General features: G+C 45.7%; 1 long non-coding RNA gene across 2 annotated transcripts in view; it reads left to right on the top strand.

Moving 5' to 3' along the window:
• The window catches only part of LOC147123104 (uncharacterized), an 83,184-nt gene extending 59,177 nt beyond the window's left edge, over nt 1-24,007 (top strand). The window contains exons 3-4 of one of the 2 annotated variants that reach the window (XR_015073502.1): nt 19,780-19,888; nt 23,302-24,007. This is a non-coding gene — a long non-coding RNA (uncharacterized LOC147123104). The remainder of the gene's footprint in view (nt 1-19,779; nt 19,889-23,301) is intronic. The other variant, XR_015073501.1, reaches the window with a different exon arrangement.
• The last annotated feature ends 2,449 nt before the right edge of the window (nt 24,008-26,456 follow it).

Genomic DNA, 26,456 nt, shown 5'->3' with positions numbered 1-26,456 from the left:
CTTGATACCACTTCCTTAACAATGGATTCCAGCATTTTCCTGACGACTGATGTCAGGCTAACTGGCCTGTAGTTCCCTGTTTTTCTCTCCCTCCTTTCTTGAATAGCAGTGTTACATTTGCGACCTTCCAATCCTCTAGGACCATTCTAGAATCTAGGGAATTTTGGAAGATCAAAACAATACATCCACTATCTCTTCACCCACCTCTTTTAGAACCCTAGGATGTAGGCCGTCAGGTCCAGGGGATTTGTTGGCATTTAGTCCCATTCATTTCGCTAGTACTTTTTCTCTACTTATATTAATTACGTTAAGTTCGTCACCCTCCATTAGACCCTTGGTTCCCCACTGTTTTTGGTATGCTTTTTGTATCTTCTACTGTGAAGACAGATACAAAATATTTGTTTAACGCTTCTGCCATTTCCTTATTCCCCATAATAATTTCCCCTGTCTCAGCCCCTAAGGGACCAACGTTTACTTTTGCTACTCTTTTCCTTTTTACATACTTGTAGAAACTCTTACAATCTGCTTTTATATTTCTTGCTTGTTTTCTCTTAATCTATTTTTTCCCCTTTTTATCAATTTTTTGGTCAACCTTTGCTGGTTTCTGAAACTCTCCCAATCCTCAGGCTTACTATTATTCTTTGCAACATTATAAGCTTCTTCTTTCAATTTAATGCTATCCTTAACTTCTTTAGTTAGCCACGGTTGGATCGCTTTTTCCATGGAGTTTTTGCGGAGTGAACGGAGGCGTCACATAGTTTATAGACATTCTGGGGTCAATTCTTGCTCCCAGGGGCGAAGGCGGCCAAGTGAACTGCTGGCCTGTCCAGGGGCATTAGCAGGGAGACTCGGACGATTTTAACGGCTGGTCCTTATTAAAATGCCGCTCGTTGCCTTGCGGACCTAAACAACTGTTAGGTTGACGAGAAGTGGCTGCCCGGTTGTTAATATCAGGCTGCTCGGGTGTCGCCTCTGGGGACTAGCGGGAACGGACCCTGGCACAAGGTGAATGAACCTTATGGGATCGACATGGATATCGCTCTTGGGTGGGGGGAGGAAACCCGAGCTGGGAAGGCGCAAGTATTTCCTTGTGAGGCCTAGAGGAGCACTGCTCCTCCTCGGCCACGAGGAAACTTCAAATTAATTAAAAAACTTATTTTTAGAGTCCTCTGCTGGACTTCGATGCAGCTCCCGGCTGCTTTGGCCTGCACGGGCCTCAGGTACAATCAGCAATTGTCCGCAAATGATGTCATCGGACCCTGATCTGCAAATTTGAAGAAGGATTCTGCTGGCTTCCTATCTCTGCAATCTCTTGCAGCCCTGAATAGACCCTTCCCTTTCCCTCCCCTCTCCAGAACACCCTTCTGACTCTGGCCCATCCTGTATCCTGAATTTCTTTGTCTCACCATTGGTGGCAGAGCTTTCAGCAAACTGGGTCCAAATTCCAGTGTTTCATTTTTGTGCTTTTTTACTTTTTTTCTCTCATTCCCTCTCCCATTTTCTTTCCCTCTTTCTGTTTTTCTCTATCTTTTTTCTTTATTGCTTTCTCATTATCTTCCTGTTTTTCTTTTTTTTTCTTTGTCAGTTTTCAGTTACACCTCCTAATCTCTCCCTTCCTGGCAGGGCATCTGTTTTCTATACACCTATGCAAGGAGCTTCTTTGGGTGTTTGTTTTATATTAAAGCCACCATATAAATGCATGTTGTTTAAGAATAATCTTCGAACTTCTCCAATGACGCTTTCTTTGAAATGCAGGTGGTGGGGGGACCACAGCATTCCAATTATGGTCCCACCAAGGTTACAAGGCATCGTTTTGAAATTATTTCTTTTGATTTATATGATTATACACTTTGCTATGCAGCACAGCATTCTATTTGTTTTCTTCACTCGTTAACCTCATTGGGCTGATGATGTTAATAGGGGAGCTTTATTTGACCTCAGCACCCCTGGATTAGCAGGGGAAATTCCGCCAAAAAACGAAATTGGTCAACCCTGAAAATATACTGCAATATATTTTTTTTACCAAATCATCCTTCTCTAATGAAATAAAAATAATGCTAAATAAAAATGTCTTTGGGAAATAACTTCTTGTCTTCTGCCCTTAATCAGTGAGCTGCAGGGTGCAATGCAAGGGAAGGGATTGCTTGAGTATAAAACATTAGAAAATTCGAGCAAGGAAAGGTAATTTAGCCTATCAAGCTCACTAGTCCACAACATGCTTTGGCGAAGCTCTGGAATTCCTCCCCCCACCGCCCCCAAACCTCTCCACCTGTCTCTCCTTCTTTAAGACACTCCATAAAACCTACTTCTTTGACCAAACTATTGGTCACCTGTCCTAGTGTCTCCTTCTTTGGCTTGGTGTCAATCTTTGTCTGACTACGCTCCTTTGAAGCGCCGTGGGACCTTTTACTACATTAAAGGTGTTATATAAATGCAAGTTGTTGTTGTTGGTCTGTGCTGGGCTTCTATAGCAGTGACCGATTTAATAATTTTCCATTCTTATTATCTCAGTTCTGTCTGTTTCAACCTTGTCCTATTCTGTTGCCACATCCACTCATTTTATAGCTGTACTGTTTTGATGAACCTTTTTCCCCACACACTGATGTATATTTTCACTTTTTGTCTAAAGAAGCCTGTTTGTATTCGGCAGATATTCCATCGTTTTTGATGTTTTTCCCCTTACAAATCCAGTTGCTCTGTATTGCAACAATGCCACCTTGTGGTAACATTTTAAGAGGATGAATGTGAAACAAATATTCCATATTCAAAACTGTTTTAATTTGAATTTTGTGGTAAACCACGGTTATTGTTGTTCACCGTTGTTGTTGTTGTTGCACACTTGTATCTATGCATGCCTCAGCTGGCTCCGCCCCTGGCTCCACCCACATGCCCAGGTATAAAGGTGACTGCTCTGCAGCCCCCTGCCTTCTTGGAAACCAGTCAACCACGAGAGGCATGCTCTGTTCTTTGTTAATAAAAGCCTTTTAGTTACTCTCCTAACTCTCCGTCTTTTATGAGTAATTGATAGCGCATCAATTTTATTAACAAAAACAAAATGTCGGCACCAAACGCTGAGCAGCAGGCGCTGCAGCAAATGACGGCACCAAATGCTGAGCAGCAGGTGCTGCTGCATGCCCTCAGACCAACATGCCTGGACCTAGACCCTCAAGAGGCGGGTTCGTCTACCAAGTTCACACAATGGCTGCGTTGCTTCGAAGCCTACCTGGAAGCCTCAGCCGTGACACTAGATGGAAACAAACTAAAAATCCTGGCCTCCAAGATGGGCCACCAAGTCTACACGCTCATCCAGGACGCGACTACCTACGCGGCGGCTATCGATCTGCTAAAAGGACAATACACACGCCCGGTAAATATGGTTTATGCCAGACACCTCCTGAGATCCCGCAAACAGCAGTCCAGGGAATCGGTGGAGGCATTCCTACAGGCACTACAGATACTCGGCCGAGCCTGCGATTGTAAAGAGGTATCGGCCGCGACACACACACAGGGACTTATCCGAGATGCTTTCGTCGCGGGCCTCAAGTCCGACTACTCCCGGCAGAGACTGCTGGAGAAGGGCGAAATCGACCTGAAGAAGGCAGTGTCCCTCGCGCTCTTGCTAGACGCGGCCCACCGGAATATGGACGCATTCTCCCCTAACCGCTCCGCACCGTGGACGCCGCAACCTTGGGTCATGGGACCGCCACCCCCGGCACCAACTGCTGCAGCGATGTCCAAGGGCCCGAAATGTTACTTTTGGGGCCAGGCAAAACACCCCAGAGCACGCTGCTCGGCGAAAAACGCTACCTGCTCTGGCTGCGGGAAGAAAGGACACTACGTCAGCGCCTGCAAAGGTAAAACCGCTAACGCCAGCAGCGCCGCGTGTGAACCGTGGGGGCAGCCATCTTGTCTGCCATCTTGGACACCTCCAGCCGCGTGGGGATCGGGATCATGGGCGCAGCCATTTTGTCCGCCATCTTGGACGCCTCCAACTCCAATCGCGGGTGACCCGGACTCAACCACCGCCTCGTCTGACGACCACAGCGACTCGCTCGACCATACGCTGGCCTCCGTGACGCTGGACCAATCTCTCCCTCAACAACTGTCCAGGTCCATGATGGACATTACGGTAAACGGCCGCGCCACTACCTGCCTTTTCGACAGTGGGAGCACGGAGAGCTTTATCCACCCCGACACGGTGCGCGGTTACTCTCTCCCGGTCCTGCCAACGCGCCATCGGATCTCTATGGCTTCCAAATCCCATTCAGCAGATGTCGGTGGCTACTGTGTAGTGACCCTTTCAGTAAGGGGCACAGAATACGAACATTTTAAACTTATTGTCCTGCCCCATCTCTGCGCTGCCGTTCTACTGGGGTTGGATTTTCAGTGCCACCTTAAAAGTGTCACATTAGCGTACGGCGGACCCCTCCCCCCACTCACAGTCTGCAGCCAGCAGCTTTTAAATCGCCTGCCGCGTACCATTTGCAGCCTCTCCACGCTTAAAGTCTCCCCCCCCCCCCCCCCCGCCCCTTGTTCGCTAACCTCACCCGCGACTGTAAGCCCATCGCTACCAAAAGCAGGCGGTACAGTGCCGGGGATAGGAGCTTCATTAAATCCGATGTAGCAAGACTCCTGAAGGAAGGGATTATTGAGGGTAGCACTAGCCCATGGCGAGCACAAGTGGTGGTAGTGAAGACTGGCGAAAAACAGCGCCTAGTTATTGACTACAGCCAGACGATCAATCGCTACACCCAGTTAGATGCATACCCACTCCCCCGCATATCTGACATGGTCAATCCGATAGCACAATACCGGGTGTTCTCGACGATTGATCTGAAGTCGGCATACCACCAGCTCCCCATCAGGGCTGAGGACCGCCAGTACACAGCTTTTGAAGCTGACGGCCGTCTCTACCACTTCCTCCGAGTCCCCTTCGGCGTCACCAACGGGGTTTCGGTCTTCCAAAGGGAGATGGACCGAATGGTTGACCAGAACGCGCTGCAGGCCACCTTCCCCTATCTAGACAACGTCACCATCTGCGGCCACGACCAGCAGGACCATGACGTTAACCTAGAGAAATTCCTCCATACGGCCCAGCGGCCGAATCTAACATACAACAAGGACACATGTATGTTTCGCACCACGCGCCTCGCCATTCTTGGCTGCGTAGTGGAGAACGGAGTCATCGGCCCTGACCCCGACAGAATGCGCCCCCTTATGGAGCTCCCCCTCCCCCACTGCCAAAAAGCACTGAAGAGATGCCTAGGGTTCTTCTCTTACTATGCTCAGTGGGTGCTCAACTATGCGGACAAAGCCAGACCCCTCATCAAGTCCACCTCCTTCCCCCTGACAGCAGAGGCATGTGCAGCCTTCACTCTCATAAAAAGAGAGATTGCGAAGGCCACAATGCACGCAGTGGATGAGTCCATCCCTTTCCAAGTGGAGAGCGACGCATCCGACTTCGCCCTAGCTGCAACCCTTAACCAGGCGGGGAGACCCGTGGCCTTTTTCTCAAGGACCCTCCAGGGCCCCGAGATTCGACACTCCTCTGTCGAAAAGGAGGCCCAGGCCATTGTGGAAGCGGTGCGACATTGGAGGCATTACCTGGCTGGAAAATGATTTACCCTGCTCACTGACCAGCGTTCAGTAGCTTTTATGTTTAACAATAAGCAGAGGGGCAAAATCAAGAACGACAAGATCTTGAGGTGGAGAATTGAACTCTCCACCTACAATTACGATATCTTGTACCGGCCCGGGAAACTCAATGAGCCCCCAGATGCCCTATCACGTGGTACATGCGCCAACGCGCAGGTTGATAGACTGCAGACCCTCCACAATGACCTCTGCCACCCGGGGGTCACCAGGTTCTTCCATTTCATCAAATCCCGTAACCTGCCCTACTCCATCGAGGAGGTCAGGACCATGACCAGGAACTGCCAAATCTGTGCCGAGTGCAAACCGCATTTTTATAGGCCAGACAGAGCAAGCCTGATCAAGGCCACTCGCCCCTTCGAGCGCCTGAGCGTCGATTTTAAAGGGCCCCTCCCCTCCTCTGACCGCAACGTGTACTTCCTCAACATAATTGATGAGTACTCCCGTTTCCCGTTTGCCATCCCTTGCCCAGACATGACCAGTACCACGGTCATTAAAGGTCTGAATGACCTTTTCGCCTTGTTCGGCTTCCCTAGCTATATCCATAGCGACCGGGGCTCATCCTGTATGAGCGACGAACTCTGTCAGTAACTGCTCACGAGAGGTATTGCTACAAGCAGAACCACCAGCTACAACCCCCGGGGGAACGGCCAGGTGGAAAGAGAGAACGCGACGGTTTGGAAGGCCGTCCTCTTAAACTTAAAATCTAAGGGCCTTCCGACCTCTCGCTGGCAGGAGGTATTCGGTCACTGCTTTGTACGGCCACCAATGCCACCCCCCATGAAAAAATGTTCACTTTCCCCAGGAAGTCCACATCGGGGACCTCGCTACCGACATGGCTGACGTCTCCAGGACCCGTCCTACCGCGGAAGCACGTGAGGTCCCATAAAACGGACCCCCTGGTCGAGAGGGTGAGCCTCCTCCACGCCAACCCCCAGTATGCTGACGTGGTGTACCCGGACGGGCGGGAGGACACAGTCTCCATACGAGACCTCGCACCTTCAGGTGCCCCTGAAACACTACCATTGCCATCCACCACTACTCACAACCCAACCCCTGTAGACGGCATGCCGCAGCCCCAGGACCCGGCATTGACCACCCAACCACTCGAGACGCCAGATTCAACGTTGGATGCTGCACCATCACCGCCGCCACCACGACGATCAGGACGGCATACAAGGCCACCTGATAGACTTACTTACACGAACCTTTAGTACACTTCACCCCGCCGGACTCAATTTTAAACAAGGGGTGAATGTGGTAAACCACTGTTATTGTTGTTCACCGTTGTTGTTGTTGTTGCACACTGTTGTATCTATGCATGCCTCAGCTGGCTCCGCCCCTGGCTCCACCCACATGCCCAGGTATAAAGGTGACTGCTCTGCAGCCCCCTGCCTTCTTGGAAACCAGTCAACCACGAGAGGCATGCTCTGTTCTTTGTTAATAAAAGCCTTTTAGTTACTCTCCTAACTTGCCGTCTTTTATGAGTAATTGATAGCGCATCAAATTTTTTGTTAATTTTCCCAAGAAAAAAAGTGCTCTTTGTGCTGTAACTTGAATTGTTGGATAATTCATATTTTTTTTCAAGCAGAAAAACAACAATTAAAAGGCATATACCATATAAGTTTTTAAAAGTCATAAATAGGTTGTTGTTATCCTACCTTTATGCTCTTCCCTTGGAGAATAGTGTGAAATAGCGGAAGGGTTCACCAGCTCTTCAACAGTCTGACGGGCTGCAACGTGAACGCTCCTTCCATGGCCGTAACCATTTTTATATCAGTCAGCATGATGGGTAGTCCTATATAGTGGGTGGGTTTTATGGGCTTCCACAACCCATGCAATGTGGCGGGGGGAGCGAAAACTCCACCCACACCCACCAGGTGTGAGGATCACACTGGATGTGAACCCAGAATTCAGAGCCAGAGCTGCGGTCTCCACTTACTCTCTGGAGAGGGGTACAAACCTTACACCTTCTGACTCGGAGGCGGGAATGTTACCACTAAACCAAAGGCTCGCTTCCATAAATAGGTAAATTGTGGTAAATAAAAAAAGCACTCTTCACGACCTAGGGGCATCCCAAAGCGCTATACAGTCAGTGAAGTACTTTTGAATTGTATTCACTGTTGTAATGTAGGAAACACAGCAGCCAATTTGCGCACAGCAAGCTCCCACAAACAGAAATGTGATACAGTAATGACCAGATAATCTGTTTTTTAGTGATGTTGATTGCATTAGCCTGAATTTCCCACCCAAAACTCCACTGATTTTTTTTCCCTCTCATATTGGAATTGGGGTGGGCAGAACAGGAAATGGGTCAGAGCCTATTCTACAAGGTCCCTGCCCATTTTTACGGCTGCCCGATTTCCTGCTGGAAGTGATTGTACTGCACAATCACCTATGTTTGGGTGGGCGTATTGTATACGCAATGGAACATCATATATCATTTGTGTCTTAGCAACGCTGGGTGCAGGAAACTTTGGCATCCAGCAATGATGTGTGGTGGACTGGTGATTAAAGTTTAAAAGAGCAAAGCACCTTTGCAGACATTTGCAGAGCGATCGATAGTATAGGTCTACATGCCTTTTTACAAAAATGTTGAACTTTAAAAATAAATACCAGCATTGCTGCGGCAGATCTGAGAGGCACTGCCACAGCCAATCTCCGTGCCTCTCCAGGCAAAAGCCGGGTGCTCATCAACATTATTCTATTAACCCTGACCTCAGACATTCAGCCAAGGTGAAGGGCCTGTCTTTGTGTCAATGGTATAGCCCAGTGGAAAAAAATAGGCTCTTGCGTCTGGGACAGTTAACAGTGTCTCCAGATGCAGTATTTATGAAACAATTAGATACACATGGAAAGAATAAAATTATTAAGGGAAACCGAAAAAGAACAGGCTGATGGGATTGGAGAAGGTAACTCTGGTAATGGAACCAGATCTCTTTACTAGGCCACAGGAAATCAAACTTTCAGGCAAAATAACAGATTGCTACCTCTGATATAATGTTTCAGTACAATTTTACAGGTAAGCCTAGAAATACTCTATTGATAACTTGTCCTTTGATAAATAGATTAAAAAAATAATGGCCCGTATTTTCCGATTGCAGGCCTCCTGCGTGCGGAGGCCTGCGATCTGGAAAAATCTACGCCCTTACCCGAGGGCTCCCGGGACGCGCACACTTCCGATCCTGGGCCTCTCCAAACTGCAAGTGCGCAGGACCCATGTATTCCAGAGGTGCAGGTAGTTTGCAGCGTCCCTGGGATCACGTGGGCCATGGGGAGCCAATGAAAGAAGGGAATCTCCCTTCATACATTTGACAGGAAGACCTGTCAAATATATGAATGGAGATCACCCCAAAAACATAGTAAAACTTTAAATACATTTTAAAAAAATGACATTTTTAAAATGACTTGAAGTTACAATAAATTAAATATTTTTAGCAAAAATTTTAAATTTTTGAAAAAAATAATTGAAGTTTTTTACGAGGCTAAAATAAACTTAACTTTTTTTAAATGATAAATGAGTGAAATTTAAAAAAAAACTTTTTTTCAACTCTTCTCCAGAGTGTAATGCCTGCTTTTACCAGGAGTAAGAATTGTAAGTGTTTTCTGCGGGCGGAGGGTCTCCAAAAAGCGGAACTCTCCGCCCGCAGAGGCCCTTCTCCAAGGCAGCCGGAGGATCTGTCAAGAGCATTCTAGACAGATCGGAAATGCCGGTTTTCAGCACAAGCGCTGTGCATGCCTGAAACTGGCATTCCCGATGTCCCTACGAGTGGGTACACAGCGCGTACTCACCCGTAGGGATTGGAATATCTGGGCCAGTGTCTTTTAGGTTGCAAAAGAAAAATGTGCTGTTGCAACAAGTGAAGATGTCTCAGATAATGGATTGCTGGGAAGGACCTGGGGAGATTGTTCTGGGGTACTGTTGAGCAACAGATTTCCCACAGCTTAATGCAGCAGCCTTGATAATAATTAACTCTGTGTTTAACCTTCTGCACATGGGGACAGAACTCCAGGTGATAGCACTGGAAGAGTCTTGCAAGCAGGATCAGCAGTGTGTAACGCTTTACTGCTGGTGTTCTGAGTGATTGATAATGTTGAGTTGTAGCTGTAGCAGCTCTTGTGTTCATGGCTTGTGCATGGAAGTCTGGCTAAAGTATCAGCAACTTGTGTGGTGCTGCTCCAGTCACAGTCTTGTGGAGGAGTAATGGCTTGGGCTTATCTCTGAGGTAGAATCACAGGGGGGAGTTTTTCGGGGGGGGTCAGCAAGTCATCAAGTGACGTCATCAGACCCGCTTCCTTCAATTGGCTGGGAAACACGCTGGGCAAGCTTAACGAGCCCAATCAGCGTAAGATCACTTTGGACAGCGGGCTGGAGCCAGCAGTGGGGTCGCACCCCGCTACCGACCTCAGCCTCACTGGACCCGCCGAGGTGGGGGAAATCGGGGCCATAGAATCATAGAATAGTTCAGCACGGAAGGAGGCCATTCGGCTCATCCATTCTGTGCCGGCTCTTTCGAAGAGCAGTTCAGTTAGTCCCACTCCCCTATTATCTCCCCATATCCCTGCAATTTTTTTCTTTAAGTATTTATCCAATACCCTTTTGAAAGCTGCTGTTGAATCTGCATCCACCACCCTATCAGGCAGTGCATTCCAAATTGAAACCACTTGTTGCATGAAAAAGTTTTTCTTGTTCATGCAGTCAAGCAGAGTCAGCATGGTTTTATGAAAGGGAAATCATGTTTAACAAATTTGCTGGAGTTCTTTGAGGAGGTAGCGAGCAGGTTGGACAAAGGTGGACCAGTGGATGTGGTGTATTTGGATTTCCAGAAGGCATTCAATAAGGTGCCACATAAAAGGTTACTGCATAAGATAAGAGCTCACAGAATTGGGGGTAATATATTAGCATGGATAGAGAATTGGCTAATTAACAGAAAGCAGAGAGTTGGGATAAATGGGTAATTTTCCGGTTGGCAAGCGGTAACTAGTGGGGTGCCAGAGGGATCGGTCGGTGCTGGTGCCTCAACTATTTACAATCTACATTAATGACTTGGATGAAGGGACCGAGTGTAATGTAGCCAAGTTTGCGGATGATACAAAGGTGGGTGGGAAAGCAAGTTGTGCAGAGGACTCAAAGAATCTGCAAAGGGACATAGATAGGCTAAGTGAGTGGGCAAACATTTGGCAGATGGAGTATAACATGGGAAAGTGCAAGGTTATACACTTTGGCAGGAAAAATAGAAAAGCAAATTATTATTTAAATGGAGAGAGATTACCAAATGCTACAGTTCAGAGGGACCTGGGGGTCCTTGTGCATGAAACACAAAAAGTTAGCATGCAGGTACAGCAAGTAATCAAAAAGGCAAATGGAATGTTGGCCTTTATTTCAAAGGGGTTGGAGTATAAAAGCAGGGAAGTCCTGCTACAACTGTACAGGGCATTGGTGAGACCACACCTTGAGTACTGCGTACAGTTTTGGTCTCCTTATTTAAGGAAGGATATACTTGCATTGGAGGCAGTTCAGAGACGATTCACTAGGTTAATTCCAGAGATGAGGGGGTGACTTATGAGGAAAGGTTGAGCAGGTTGGGCCTATACTCATTGGAATTTAGAAGAATGAGAGGTGATCTTATTGAAACATATTAGATACTGAGGGGGCTCGACAAGGTAGATGCAGAGAGGATGTTTCCCATCGTGGGGAAATCTAGAACTCGGGGGCACAGTTTTAGAATAAAGAGTCACCCTTTTAGAACTGAGATGAGGAGGAATTTCTTCTCTCAGAGGGTCGTAAATCTGTGGAATTCTCTGCCCCAGAGAGCTGTGGAGGCTGGGTCATTAAATACATTTAAGGTGGAGGTAGACAGATTTTTGCAAGATAATGGTTATGGGGTGCAGGGGGGCGGGGCTGGGGCAGGGGGTAGGGGGGCGGTGCTAACTGAGCTCAAAGGGCTTATCGCCCAGGAGCCAAAAAAAGCGCCTCCCGATAAATTTGGTGGAGCGTTGCTGAGGCGCTACCCGATAGTGCCGCGCAGCCACCGGTAGCGCCCAGACCGCTGTGTCGCCAGTGATGACATCATCCTTTAGTGCTCCACTTGCCCCTTACCGCCCCACAGCAGAAATGAAGGAATTAGGTGGGGTCCAACTAAGAGAGAAAACAGATGGTCTAAGATGGGTTTACAGTTTATGTATGTGAATGCACGAAGCGTAGTAAACAAGGTAAGTGAGCTGCAGGCGGAAATAGTCACATGGGAATATGATGTTGTGGCAATAACTGAGACCTGGCTCAAAAAAGGGCAGGCTTGGGTATTAAATATTCCTGGTTATAAGGTGTTCAGGAAAGATAGGAAAGGAAAGGTCGGAAGTGGTGTGGCAGTATTGGTTAAGGAGAATGTTACACTGCTGGAGAGGGAAGATGTCTGGGAGGGGTCAAGGACAGAATCTGTATGGCTAGAGTTAAGAAATAATAGCGGTGCCATTACACAACTAGGTGTATTCTATAGGCCACCAAATAGTGGGAAAGATATGGAGGAGCAAATTTGCAGAGAAATTACAGAGGTTTTTTTATATTCGTTCATGGGATGTGAGCGTCGCTGGCAAGGCCAGCATTTATTACCCATCCCTAGTTGCCCTCGAGAAGGTGGTGGTGAGCCGCTTTCTTGAACCGCTGGAGTCTGTGTGGTGAAGGTACTCCCACAGTGCTGTTAGGGAGGGAATTCTAGGATTTTGACCCAGCGACGATGAAGGAACGGTGATATACTTCCAAGTCAGGAAGGTGTGTAACTTGGAGGTGGTGGTGTTCCCATGCGCCTGCTGCCCTTGTCCTTCTAGGTGGACAAAGTCGTGGGTTTGGGAGGTGCTGCCGAAGAAGCCTTGGCGAGTTGCTGCAGTGCATCTTGTAGATGGTACACACTGCAGCCGCGATACGCCGGTGGTGGAGGGAGTGAATGTTTAAGGTGGTGGATGGGGTGCAAATCAAGCGGGCTGCTTTGTCTTGGATGGTGTTGAGCTTCTTGAGTGTTGTTGGAGCTGCACTCATCCAGGCAAGTGGAGAGTATTCCATCACACTCCTTATTTGTGCCTTGTGCCTCGCAAGAATTATAGAGTAGTAATAATGGGGGACTTCAACTATCCTAATATAGACTGGGATAGTAATAGTGTAAAGGGCAGAGAAGGGGAAGAATTTCTGAAGTGTGTGTTCAGGAGAACTTGATCAGTATGTTTCCGGCCCGATGACTGAGGAGGCATTGCTGGATCTGGTTCTGGGGAATGAGGTAGGTCAAGTGGAGCAAGTGTCAGTAGGTGAACTTTTGGGGAACAGTGATCCTAGTATTAAAAGGTTTAGATTAGCTGTGGAAAAGGACAGGGAGCAATCTCGAGTAAGAATGTTTAGCTGGGGTAAGGCCAATTTCAGTGGGATGAGAACGGATCTGGCCCCGGTAAACTGGAATCAAAGATTGGCATGCAAAACTGTAGTAGTGGAACAGTGGGCTGCCTTTGAAGAGGAAATAGTTTGAGTACAGTCGAGTACATTCCACGAGGGGGAAAGGTAGGGCAACTAAAATCAGTGCTCCCTGGATGACGAAATAGATAGCCAATATGATTAAGCAGAATAAGAGCGCGTAGGATAGATGTCAGGTTGCAAATACATCTGAGAATCAGGCTATATATAGAAAGGTCAGAGGAGAAGTGAAAAAGAAAATAAGATGGGCAAAGAGAGGGTATGAGAATAGAATGGCAGCCAACATAAAAGATAATCCAAAAGTCTTCTATAGGCATATAAATAGTAAAAGGATAGTAAGAGGAGGGATGGGGCCGATTAGGGACCAAAAAGAAGACCTTTGCATGGAGGCAGAGGGAATGGCTGAAGTACTAAATGAGTACTTTGCATTTGTCTTCACCAAGGAAGAGGATGCTGCCTAGGTGAAGAGACATAGTGAAGGAGGTGGTAGCGGAGACACTTGATAGTATAAAATATTATAAAGAGGTATAAGAAAGGCTGGCTGCACTTAAAGTAGATAAATCACCAGGAGCGGATGGGATGCATCCTAGGTTGCTGAGGGAATTGTGGGCGGAAATCGTGGAGGTATTGGTCATAATATTCCAATCCTCCATAGATATGGGGATGGTGCCAGAAGACTGGAGAATTGCAAATGTTACATCATTTTATCAAAAAAGGGTGTAAAGATAAACCCAGCAACTATAGGCCAGTCAGTTTAACCTTTGTAGTGAGGAAGCTTTTAGAAACAGTAATCAGGGACAAAATTAACAGTCACTTGGATAGGGGTGGATTCATTAAGGAAAGTCAGCACGGATTTGTTAAAGGCAAATCGTGTTTAACCAACTTGATCGAGTTTTTTGACGAGGTAACAGAGAGGGTTGATGAGGGTAATGCGGTTGACATAGTGTACATGGATTTCCAAAAGGCGTTCGACAAAGTGCCACATAATAGGCTTGCCAGCAAAGTTGAAGCCCATGGAATAAAAGGGACAGTGGCAGCATGGATACGAAATTGGCTAAGTGATCGGAAACAGAGGTAGTGGTGAACGGTTGTTTTTCAGACCGGAGGAAGGGAAACAGTGGTGTTCCCCAGGGGTCGGTTCTCGGACCACTGCATTTCTTGATATCTATTAAAAGGATCGTGGTGTCTGTCTGTGTGTATGTCCGGACTTAACTCAAAAGTTATAGAGCGTACCTACACATATTATATCAAAAGAAAGCTTATGATTAGGGGAGTGTCATAGGCATATTTACTTTTTGGTCAGACAAAAATTGTTCGGGCAGTATACAAAAAACGTTCAAAAATCCGCTCATTAGCGGTTGGCCAATCATACGGGGGAATCCGCTCATTAGCATTGAGTGACGTGAAGGTTGACCAATCCTACGGGGGGAGCGTGCTGCGTGACGGGGGGCATTTCATGGCGTGTGTGGGTGGGGCCTAATCTTTCAAACTGCCATTTGTGCGGGAGCGCAAAAAACCACAGACAACCATGCGGCGATAAACTGCGACCATACAACAGCCAGAAAAACATCGACCGAAATAAATCCAGCAGCGGAGTGGCGTCGGAGGCCCGCAGCGGGAGCTCATCAGGGGTCCATCTGGCCGGGCCTGAGGCGCTCCTTCCCCCCCCCCCCAGGCTAATCCTGAAATAAATCCAGCAGCGGAGCGGCGTCGGAGGCCCACAGCGGGAGCTCATCAGGGCTCACTCGGGCCGGGCCTGAGGCGATATGCTGCGCGCGGGGGCTCCGGTTCACCGGAGTGGCAGGGGTCCATAGGGCCGTGCCCGAGGCGCTCCTTCCCCCCCCTCTCTCTCCAGGCTAATCCCGAAATAAGTCCAGCAGCAGAGTGGCGTCGGAGGCTCGCAGCGGGAGCTCATCAGGGCTCACTCGGGCCGGGCCTGAGACGATACGCTGCACGCGGGGGCTCCGGTTCACCGGAGCGGCAGGGGTCCATCCGGCCGGGCCTGAGGCGCTCCTTCCCCCAGTCTCTCTCTCTCTCTCTTCCCCCCAGTCTCTCTCTCTCTCTCTCTCTCTCTCTCTCTCTCTCTCTCTCTCTCTCTCTCTCCCTCTCTCTCCCCCCCGTCTGTCTCTTCTCCCCAGTCTCTCTCTCCTTCCCCCTCTCGCTCTCTCTCTCTCTCTCTCTCCCCCTCTCACTCTCCTTCCCCCTTTCTCTCTCTCTCGCCTTCTCCCTCTCTCTCTCTCCTTCCCACACAGACAGACAGGCAGACAAACTCATTTATTTATATATATATATATATATATATATATATATATATAAAAATTATTTCTACTTTTTTCATAACAACATGCCCTCAAAAAAACCCTCGGCACCGCCGGGCACTCCAGCTAGTATATTAATAACTTGGACGTGGGTGTACAGGGCACAATTTCAAAATTTGCAGATGGCACACAACTTGGAAGTATAGTGAACAATGAGGAGGAGAGTGATAGACTTCAGGAAGACATAGACAGACTGGTGAAATGGGCAGATGGAAAGTGTGAAGTGATGCATTTTGGTAGAATGAATGAGGAGAGGCAATATAAACTAAAGGTACAATTCTAAAGGGGGTGCATGAACAGAGAGATCTGAGGGTATATGTGGACAAATCATTGAAGATGGCAGGGCAGGTTGAGAAAGCAGTTAAAAAGGCTTACGGGATCCTAGGCTTAATAAATAGAGGTATAGAGTACAAAAGTGTGGAAATTATGATGAACCTGGTTCGGTCCTAACTGGAATACTGTGTCCAATCCTGGGCACTACACTTTAGGAATGATGTGAAGGCCTTAGAGAGGTTGCAGAAAAGATTTACGAGAATGATTCCAGGAATGAATGACTGGAGAAGCTGAGGTTGTTTTCCTTGGAGCAGAGAAGATTGAGAGGAGATTTGATAGAGGTGTTCAAAATCATGAGAGGTCTGGACAGAGCAGATAGAGAGAAATTGTTCCCATTGGCAGAAGGGTCGAGAACCAGAGGACACAGATTTAAGGTGATTGGCAAAAGAACCAAAGGCGACGTAAGAAATAACTTTTTTGCGCAGCGAGTGGTTAAGATCTGGAATGCACTGCCTGAAAGGGTGGTGGAGGCAGACTCAATCTTACTTATCCAACTCCCTTTTGAAAGATATCTGAAGGAAAAAAATTTGCAGGGCTACGGGGAAAGGGCAGGGGAGTGGGACTAGCTGAGAGTCGGCACAGGCTCTATTGGCCGAATGGCCGCCTTCTGTGCTGTAACCATTCTGTGTTTCTATTTAAATTCGGCTGCGCCCTGCGAGGCTGCCGCGGGCGATGTCAGCTCTTTGAAGCTGTCAAACACTGACAATCTATACTCTTAAGTTAATTCCTTCCTCTCAGGCTGATTTAGAGATCTCTCCAGAACAGAAAGCAGAATGCTGCAGATTTTGACAGCTCGCGGCCATTCTGCTTTCTGTGCCGGTGAGATGAGGGACTCCCGAGACCTGAAGGAAGGAAGGCTGCAAAGGTAAGTGAAACATATTTAAACACTTTACACACACCAAACACACTTACCTCTGCACTCATGCACCCATCACTCACATGAACACCGGACATCTCGAACCCTCCAAGTCCTTCAACCCGACAGTCCGCCTCGCTAACTTGCCGTGGTTTGGAGCTGTCGGGAAGCCCACGCTTCAGGGATAAAAATAGGGATTAAAAAACTGCCTGTTAACTACCTGTTAACAGGCAGTTAATTGGCACTAATCCCCTTCCCACCTCAAGGAGGCGGCTCCCAGCACAGGTCGGGTACCCGCCTCCTGTGAAACGGGCATGGAGGCGGGTTGGGGGGCGGGATGGGTTTGTGCCCCCCCCGATTTCACGATTTTAACCCCCCACACGCCTCCAATCCCGCCTCAACGGCCCGATGAAATTCGAATCCTATGTCTCTATTTATAAAGCCCGAGATCCCATATACCTTATTAACCGGAGTTATATGCACTGCATTTTTGGCTCTCTGTGTGCGTGCACGCCCGTTTGGTACTGCGCATGTTCACGTGGTCCCGTCGCACATGCGCAGTGCCCACCGGTGCGGGCAGCAGTGGCCTACACCGCCATGCTTCACTCGGTGTGGAGAAGGTCGTGATCCATTTGTGGCTGGGGGATGGGGGTGAGAGGATCGAAGGAGAGAAGAGAGAGGAGCTCGGAGGGGGGAGAGGATATCAGGAGCTCGGGGGGGGGGGGCGCGAAGAGAAGGTTAAGAACTTGGTTGGGGGTGGGGAAGAGCATGGCGAGCAAAGTGGGGAAGGGGGAAGAATGTGATCCAGGTCTAAAACTGGGTGGGGGGGTCGGAAATGAGAGCGTGGGATGGGAAGATGGATCACGTTTTTCCAACCCCACTTGCATCCCCTTTACACCCGCACCACGTTCTCTCCCTCCTCCCCCTTGACCTGGTTGATTTCTCGGAAAGCCTGGCACGTGTGTGGCAAGTGACATCATTGGACTGGACAAAATCTGGAAGTCATGACACTGTCACTATTTACTTCATACCCAATAAACCTGCTAACAATCCATGATCCACACACAATGGCCCATCTATGGGATGGGGCAGGGAGAAGATCAGGAAGTTGTTGGGGTGGGGGGGAGAAGGTGAGGAACTCTGTGGTGGGGGTGGGGGGCAAGAGAATGTCAGCAACTCGTGGAGGGAAAAGGTCAGGAACTTGTGGCGGGGGGTGGGGGGGAAGGTCAGGAACTTGTTGGGAGGTGGGTGGAGAAGGCCCGATCCTGCGAGGATGAGCCTGTTTTCTGAAAGCTGTACTGTGTCTGGAGCCTGGCAGTCAGAATGAATGGATCAAATTACAAATTGCAAAGTACTTGATTACTCAGGGAGACAGAATCTAATTACACATTCCAGACAAACTGCTGGCGGTGTCTTGTCCTCCAAGGGGACCAATCAGAACTTTGGTGTTCCAAACAGTCAGTCTTTATTAACTGCTTTGTTAAACTCTCCTGCCACCTTCAAAGATTTGTGCACAAACACCCCCTCTTCTTGCACGACCTTTAAGGTGGCACTAGTTTCTGGTATTGAGCAGCATCCGGGAAGGCGCCGAACACCTCGAGTCTCTTTGCCGGGAGCAAGCGGAAGCCAAGCGCAAGCCGCGCACGTCAACCCAAGCACCCCACCCAGCCGCCCCTTCAACCAACGTCTACCCCACATGTGACAGAGACTGTAGGTCCCGCATTGGACTCATCAGTCACCTGAGAACTCATTTTTAATGTGGAAGTAAGTCATCCTCGGTGCCGAGGGACTGCCTAAGAAGAAGATTGAGCAGATTATCTTCAAGTTCTCGGGTCTGCATCGCCTCTACAACCTTTTCCAGTCAGTTTCATCACCTTTTTAATATATTTTTAACTAGGATGCCAAGGTGAATGGCCATGGCCCAAGTTTGAACAAAAGAATAAAAAAAACAAGTTAATCAGGAAATAGTAATTAGGCGGCGTCAACCCTGTAGTGTTACATTTTTATGACTGTTCTACTCCTGAAAGGTCCTACTGGAAACAGTATTTGGTTGGTCTTCAAGGAGTGCACATAGTCATTGACCACAAACTAAATTGGATGCAGCCAGACAAGAAATGTAATGGGTGAAACCGCTTTATAAATAAGTCCATTTCAAATGGGTTCAGCACAGTCCAATGACTGAGCAACACTTCGTATTAACAGGTCCTGAGGTCAGCGCTTTTTAAAATTATTATTTCTAATAAAAACTAATTGTGAATATTTAGTACTGAGAGCTTGGAGATTGTAAGTGAAATATCACTGTTGCATTAGTGTGAAAAGAATTAACCTGTGTTCCTTTGCTTCCTTTACCATAAACCGCAGAATCGCCCCTCCTGTAAACTAGCCATTTAATTGAAGCGGCAGTGGTCTGGGGACATAAAAATTGGCATTAAAGATTTTGAAGTATTTCCTGATTGATTTACTTCTTTTAACATACAGAAGCATGTAATGCATTTAAATTGGGTTGTACAGTGATGCACACCTCCAAAGTGCAGTCGGTTCAGCACAAATTGATTTGAACTTGTTTCTGTCTTGGGAACAGATGAAACCGAATTCCCATTTAGCGTCAAAAGCCCCATTGTGCACTGAGTCATGGATTTATTTCAGCAATCAAAGATTTCCTTTCACATCTCTACCCAATCAACTCGGCAATCATCACCCTTTTGACCTATGGTTAGAACCTGTGCAGAATAATAGAGAACAATAATTCAAGAGTTTAATATTCACTCTTTTAGCTTCAAATACATAAATTTGCTGCTTTACAAAAGGAACTGATCCATTTGTGAAGTTTCATTTTAAAAGGTGGTTTATTTTCCATCAGTATCAAAAAGATTATCATTTTAAACTTAGCACTTTTGATTTGAATTGGCCATGCTAAATAAGCTGCCGAGGCCAGTGGGATTTTGACCTCGTCACAGAGATTTACAATAAGTTCTGCATCTCTTAAAGTCATTCATGTTCTGTTTCATTTGTTCCTGTGGAAAAATGGTTGCTGCTACTTAGCATTGAAGTGAATGCAAAAGCTTATGATTTATATTAAATGGGAGCCTCTTGGTGAAGCTGGATCAGACATCTAGGTTTGCAAACACTTTAAAATTGTCAATGCTGTCGTCTTGTTTTTGTAGGCTGCTATTCTTTGAAATCTTCCAAACTGTACTCGCCACAAGAACTTCCACCTACTGTCCCAATTCCTTTTTCATTCAGCTCCAGAACTATGTTGGATCGAGATATGGGGTAAGTGTGATATTTTTGTAATATGCTGTTTAGTCTTGGTTTGGTTTGCTTTAAAGGCTCCAGTAATTTCTGGGACAAAGACTATTCTGGAAGTGGTGCTTTATGATTAAACACAGGTGTAAAGATGTAATATTAAACCTTCTTTCGTGTCATCAAGTGATGATCTGCATTTATTTGGAGGATGCCATTGGTGTACTTGGGCAGTGCACCATGTAATAATATGACCCAGATTTTCTTTATATGGTTAGATGCTGACTCACTTGAACTGTACTACAGAAGTGTTGAGTAGAAGCAAGGCACTTTCTCAGAGGGAAGGGAAATGGATGCCAGATACACGGTTAAACTTAAATATCTAAAAGTTGCTGTCCGAGTTGTGCCGCTCTGCTGTTAACTTTGTGAAAATGGCATTTTTGCTGTTTGGCTCACCATTGAAATGCAATGAAGTTGCTATTTTTACGTGATAGATATAAACTCAACTCACCGCAGAAAGTGAGGTCTCATCATTACAAGAGCAAGTACCCATTTAATGATGTAATAATTATTAATTACTGCTAATCAATTTCTCTGGGACTGAAAATTAACTATTACAAGTGTGGAGCCTCATTCCTTCAGGTATTAATTGTGGGAGATTTTAAAAACATCATATATATATTTTTTAACTTTTCCTTTCTGTCTCTTTGTTTCACTCTCTCTTAATCCAATCTTTCTTTCCCTCTCTATTTCACTTTCTGTACCTGATTTGACATTGAATTCACCCACTCTAATTTCCACTTCCTTCTCAGTCATTGCACTGTTAATTTCTCAATCTTTCAATCTTACTGGTTAAGGAGATACACAGTTGGTTACCCTGTTCACTCAAGTCCCAGATGCCCAGTTTCCCTCGCTGTGATGTTATCAGCTCGCACTTTCAGCAACTTGCTGTGCAAAAAATGTAAACCCCTAAACATGCAGGGGCAAGTCTAACTAACGGCAGATGCTATTAGATGCTCTGCTACAGCAAACTCTGGGCCATTGAGTGAAGTTGGTTGAGGGATAAATGTTGGCCAGGACAAGGGGAGAATTCTGCCGCTCTTCTTCAGATAGTGCCATGGGATCTTTTCCATCCGTCTGAGAAGGAAGATGGGATCTCGGTTTAACGTCTCATCCAAAAGACAGTGCCTCTGATATTGCTACACTCCCTCAATACTGCACTGAAGTGTTAACATGGATTGTGCTTATGACTCTGGAGTGGGACTTGAACCCAGAGCCTCATGACTCAGAGACAAGAGTGTTACCAACTGAACCATGGCTGTACTGTAGGAATAGAATTGGAGGAAAATATGAAGCATGGGTCATCTTTTGATTTCTTTCTCTCTCTATCCATTTCATTCTTCCTATCTATTTATTATCTAATTTAGAAACTGACTCTTTGAAAGTGAATTTTGATTTCACTTTTTGCTGTGTTGGGTTTGGTTTGATGAAATCTGAATTTTGAACAAGTATAGTGATTTATTTTTTGTAGCTTTTCATAGCTACAGCAATATGATCATATTAAAGGCTATCTCAGTACAGTATAAGATACAAGAACACTATGAAACTACAATTACATAGAATTAACATCACAGTAACAGGCCAGTTGGCCCATCTGGTCTATGCCGGTGTTTATGTGCCACACAAGCCTCCTCCCAGCCTACTTCATCTAACCCTATCTGCATATCTCTCTATCCCTTTCTCCCTCATCTATTTATCTCGCTTCCCCTAGGCTCCTGCTTTGGTCTCCCCCACAAGTGAAAACATCTTCTCTCCATCTACATTATCAAACCCCATTATAATTTAATAATTTTAAAGACCTCTATTAGGTCAGCCTTTTTTCTAGAGAAAAGAGCCCCAGCCTGTTCAGTCTTTCCTGATAGTTATAACCTCTCCGTTCTGGTATCATCCTTGTAAATCTTGTTGCACCTTCTCCAATGCCTCTTTATACTTTTCGTAATATGGAGACCAGAACTGCACAGCACTATAAGTGTGGTCTACCCAAGGTGCTATATAAGTTTAAAATAACTTCCCTGCTTTGAATTCTATTCCTCTAGAAATGAACCACCGTGCTTTGTTTCCATTTTTTATGGCCTTGTTAACTTGCATTGCTACTTTTAATGATTTGTGAATGCATGTTGATGGTTATTAGACAGAAAAGGGGGCGATAATTGATAAACTAGTTAAACTTAGAGAGGATAAAACCCCATGTCCAGATGGATTACATCACGCATACTAAAAGTAGCTAGGGAAGAGATAGTAGAGCCGCTATTATATATTTATAAAGATCCACTGCCTGGATGGTTTGTACTTACCTCAGATTAACTTCCTGCTTAAGATATCTCTACGCAGATTTTTTGGCAATGTATCTCTTGTAACATATTGGCCCGGAATTTGCGGTCGGAATGACGGTGAACTGGCAGCGTTTGCCGTCATTCCGCCTTTGAAACTGACCGCAACTCTGGGATTTGGCACATGTGGAAATCTTGAAGTTGTGGTCTGTCAGTGACAGCTCTGAAACAGGCTGCGCTGTGCCCCCCCCCCCCCCCCCCCCCCACACAGAGCCAGCAATCTGTGTAAATCATGGAAACTGACGAAAACTTCAGCTCTTCCGCAGTAAGTACGCTGTTCAATTTCCCACTAAAAGTTAGACCCAAAGGGATTGGGTGTAACGGGTTTTGACAGCGTTTTTACTGCTAAACAAATGTTAAGGGCCTGGAAAACAAATTTTAATTGTTTGTAGTGTGAAATTTGTCCATTTTAACAAAAATTTACATTTTTAACAAACTTTTCAAAAATATTTTAAAACTTTTTTTAAAAGTTTGTCCATCTTTATTTCAGGTTTGCCTTTCCCCCATGTGAGAGCCACAGTGTTTGTTTTGCTCTCTCTAACATTTAAAAAAAAGTTAGAATTTTAAGAGCTTGCTCACTTCCTGGTTCCAGGTCTGTGAGAATGCTGTGTTTTGATTGGCTGCTTAGACAGCCTGTTGACGTCACAGCAGTTTTCACAAGGGGTTCCCCACTAAACTCCGTTGATTTGAATTGAAGGTCGGAAAACCTGAAGTTCTCGACGGCGGGATCGCGAGATCCTTGTGCGAAGCGTACTTCGGGGCCAGCGGTGAATGTCTTCGCATCGCTGCTGACCGCAAATTCCGGGCCATTAAGTTAAATATTGAAAAATGATTTTGGCAGAACAGCTATTGATGATTCAAATTTTGTGAATCAGAATGGTGCAAATTTGCAAATCATAGAGAAATGTGTAAGAGTTTTATTAATTTTTAAGTAGCTGATAGTGACATGCTATGTTATGTCCAGAATACAAAGATATGCATATTTATTCTTATAAATTTAGAATTAGATCAATTCTGATCAAGTTACAATTTTTTTCTCTCTTTGTCCCTCAGCCCTGCATATCCTTCATCCTTCAGTGAACCAGATATGGGGTAAGATGAAGTCTGTTGCTTTCTGTGAATGGTTTGTGTATTACAGTTGCATTGTAAGAAGGATAGATTGAACCAACACAAGTGAGATTAAGCAAGTGGCTGATTGTTGTATTAGGTTTGACATGCATTATAATAGACTGTCCCCATAATCCTGGAGGTTAAGAACAAACTTGCCCAGCCAAAAATACAGTCATAAGTTTTACTGAAGGAGAAATTTTGATTCTGTTCTTGGCATTCCATTCTGTTTAAAAACATCAGAAATCCTTTCACAAAATAAAAACAGAAAATGCTGGAAAACACTCAGCTGGTCAGGCAACATCTGTGAAGAGAGAAACAGAGTTAACGTTTCAGGTCGATAACCTTTCATCATAACTATCCTTCCCTTCCCTTCTCCCTGAAGTAGGTACAGCAAATTTTATTTTCCATTGCCTATCCTCTCCATGCTTTAATCTTAAGGATTGTGTCGACTACAGACTTTTGTATGAGCATTAGCGATGAGGCCTCTTGATCGACTGTGTTGCTCCAGCTAGTGGCCACAGCTGGAAACAGATAAAATTCATCACGACTGCCAGAGGCATGTTCAAATGTCCAGCAGCTGTGGAGATGAGTACCTACGATCACGGGCGATATGAAGCTAATATTTTTTTCCCTTGGTGTACTAGTCAGCTTGTTCTATTACAGTTTAAAGATTCTTGTGTTCAGCAACGAATAAGTTTTGAACAAAAGGCTGAAGAAAGTGTAACAAATCTGTTTCCTCTGTAGTATATTTTTGCACGGGTACTATTGATGATAACATTGCAGTGTTAGCAACTCTACAACTGCTAAAGACAAGAGAATATTAAAATACATGCCTGTCCTTTGTCATTTATCTACAATGAGCTTTTAGTTTAATAAATATTGTTCAGTAAACTTAAGAGAAAAATTGTGTTTTAGAAAAAAGGTCAAATTATGTATTTATCAAATGGTTTGGTCTCAAATAATTCATGTTTTTTGAAGTGAACATTTGAGGAGAATACCGATGAGAAGGTCTGATACTGATTTTTGGGCAGTGGTTAAGAACTGTTGATTTTTAATTTAAGAAAGAGCTGCAGAGTTTTCCCTCTACCATGAAGGTTCTAGACTTAGACATGCGGCCTCTTGATGACGTTATTTGCAGGCATAGTTCAAGTTTCATGACTCCCGATAACACCCAGCACTAGCACGGCACCACATGCCTCTATATCTGTGCTGTCACACTGCTTGGCTGATGTTATGTTAAAGCAGAACATTTCCTTGAGATAAATCATTTTTGACCCCTGCCATAACCTCCACTCCCTTGCCACTGATTCCTTTTCCTCTCTAGCCACTCGCTAAGGCTGAATCAGGCAACGTGAAACTTTGGCATCCTGTTCCGTTCCGGATTAAGTTTTAGACTTTGGATTCTATCCATTACCAAGACTGCGTACATCTACCTCTGAAACATTGTCTGTTGCCTCTACCTCGCCCACCCAGTGCCATCAAAACCCTTATCCACGCTTTGTCACTTCTAGGCTTGAGTTCTCCAATGACCTCCTTGCCAGCCTTCCAACTTCCTCCCTCTATAAATTCCAATGAGTTCTATACTCAGCCAGCCATATCTTTCCCACACCAACTCCCTTTCACTTCTCATCCCTTTCCTTGATGATCTACATTGGCTCCACGTCCCCCAACTCATTGAACTTAAATTCCTTGTCCTCCCCTTAAATCTTCAACTTCCTCATCCTACCCTAACCTTTGCAACCTGTCACACCCTTCAGTTCTTTGGCCTCCTGTGAATCCCTATCACTCCCTTTGCCTTACCCTTGATCACATAACCTTCAGCTGGATCAGCCCCACTCCCTGGAACTCCCTCCCTAAACTTCACCTCCCTCCAGCCTTTAAAACCCTTCTTAAAACTCATCTTTTCAACCTAGTTTTTGTCACAACAACTTGCATTTATATGCGCTTTTAACGTAGTAAAACGTTACAAGGCGCTTCACAGGTGTGTTATCAAACAAAAATTTGACACCAAGCCACATAAAGAGATATTGGGACAGGTGACCAAAAGTTTGGTCGAAGAGATAGGTTTTAAGAACTCTCTTAAAGGAGGAGAGAGGTGGAGAGGTTTAGGGAGGGAATTCCAGAACTTAGGGATGCTCCTAACTTTTCACCAACAGCTGTGCATCTGTCCATTTCTTTTTATTTGTTCTAAGCATCTTAGGATGTCTTTCTATATTAAAGGTGCTACATAAATGCAAGTTGTCAATTTGTTGTTTGATCTGTCGTCACATTTAATGATTTCTGTTCACTGCTGGTCCTACTCTCTTGGAGTTATAAAGAGCTATTGTAAACTTGTGATTAAGGGTGCAATTACATGGCTGTTTTAATGTTGATGAACAGTGGTTTGAATGCGCATTGATCCAAAAGTGGCAGTATAACTTGGGAGTCGGGCCCTGATTTGATTCCTAAGTATACTAAACTAAAGCTACGTGCATCCCCTTTCCAGAAGGCTGTCTCCTGCTCGTTTGACTTCACACTCTGTGTGGTATAACTCCATCCTGGTGAGAAGTTGTATTTGGAAAAAGTTCAAGCAGTCTGGTGTACCTCCTGGGGACTTTGAGAACTGATTTTTTATATTGGCCTGGATTTCACAGTGGTAATGACGACGAAACTGTCAGCGTTCACTGTCATTACCCCTCTGAAGCTGACAGCAACTTCAGGATTTAGCGCATGCGCAGATAAACACGGAAATCCTAAAGTTGCGGTCAGTCATTTCCTGCTCCGCCACAGGTTGCGCTGTGGAACTCCCCAGAGCTGGCAATCAATTCAAATCACACTGAAGGACGAAAACTTCCCCTATTACGCTGGAATATCGCTGTAAACACCACCTCACACCCCCGAAACAGTTGAGCCTTGCTGAATGAGGTGTAACTGCGTTTTTAGTGGCATATTCACTGCTGAAAAACCGTTCTGGCCCTGAAAAACAAATTCTATATTTGTGGAATGTCACAATAATATGTTTAAGAATTACATGGCTTTAAAATATTTTTTTTTCTAAAGTTTGTTTTTGATATTTCAGCTTCTGCCTTAATCTTATGTGTAAGTCCAAATCTTTATTT

The sequence above is a fragment of the Somniosus microcephalus genome, chromosome 2 (assembly GCF_052327205.1).
Source record: "Somniosus microcephalus isolate GS21.2 chromosome 2, FLI_Smic_1.0, whole genome shotgun sequence".
Lineage (NCBI taxonomy): Eukaryota > Metazoa > Chordata > Chondrichthyes > Squaliformes > Somniosidae > Somniosus > Somniosus microcephalus.
This window is presented reverse-complemented; position numbering and strand designations above follow the sequence as displayed.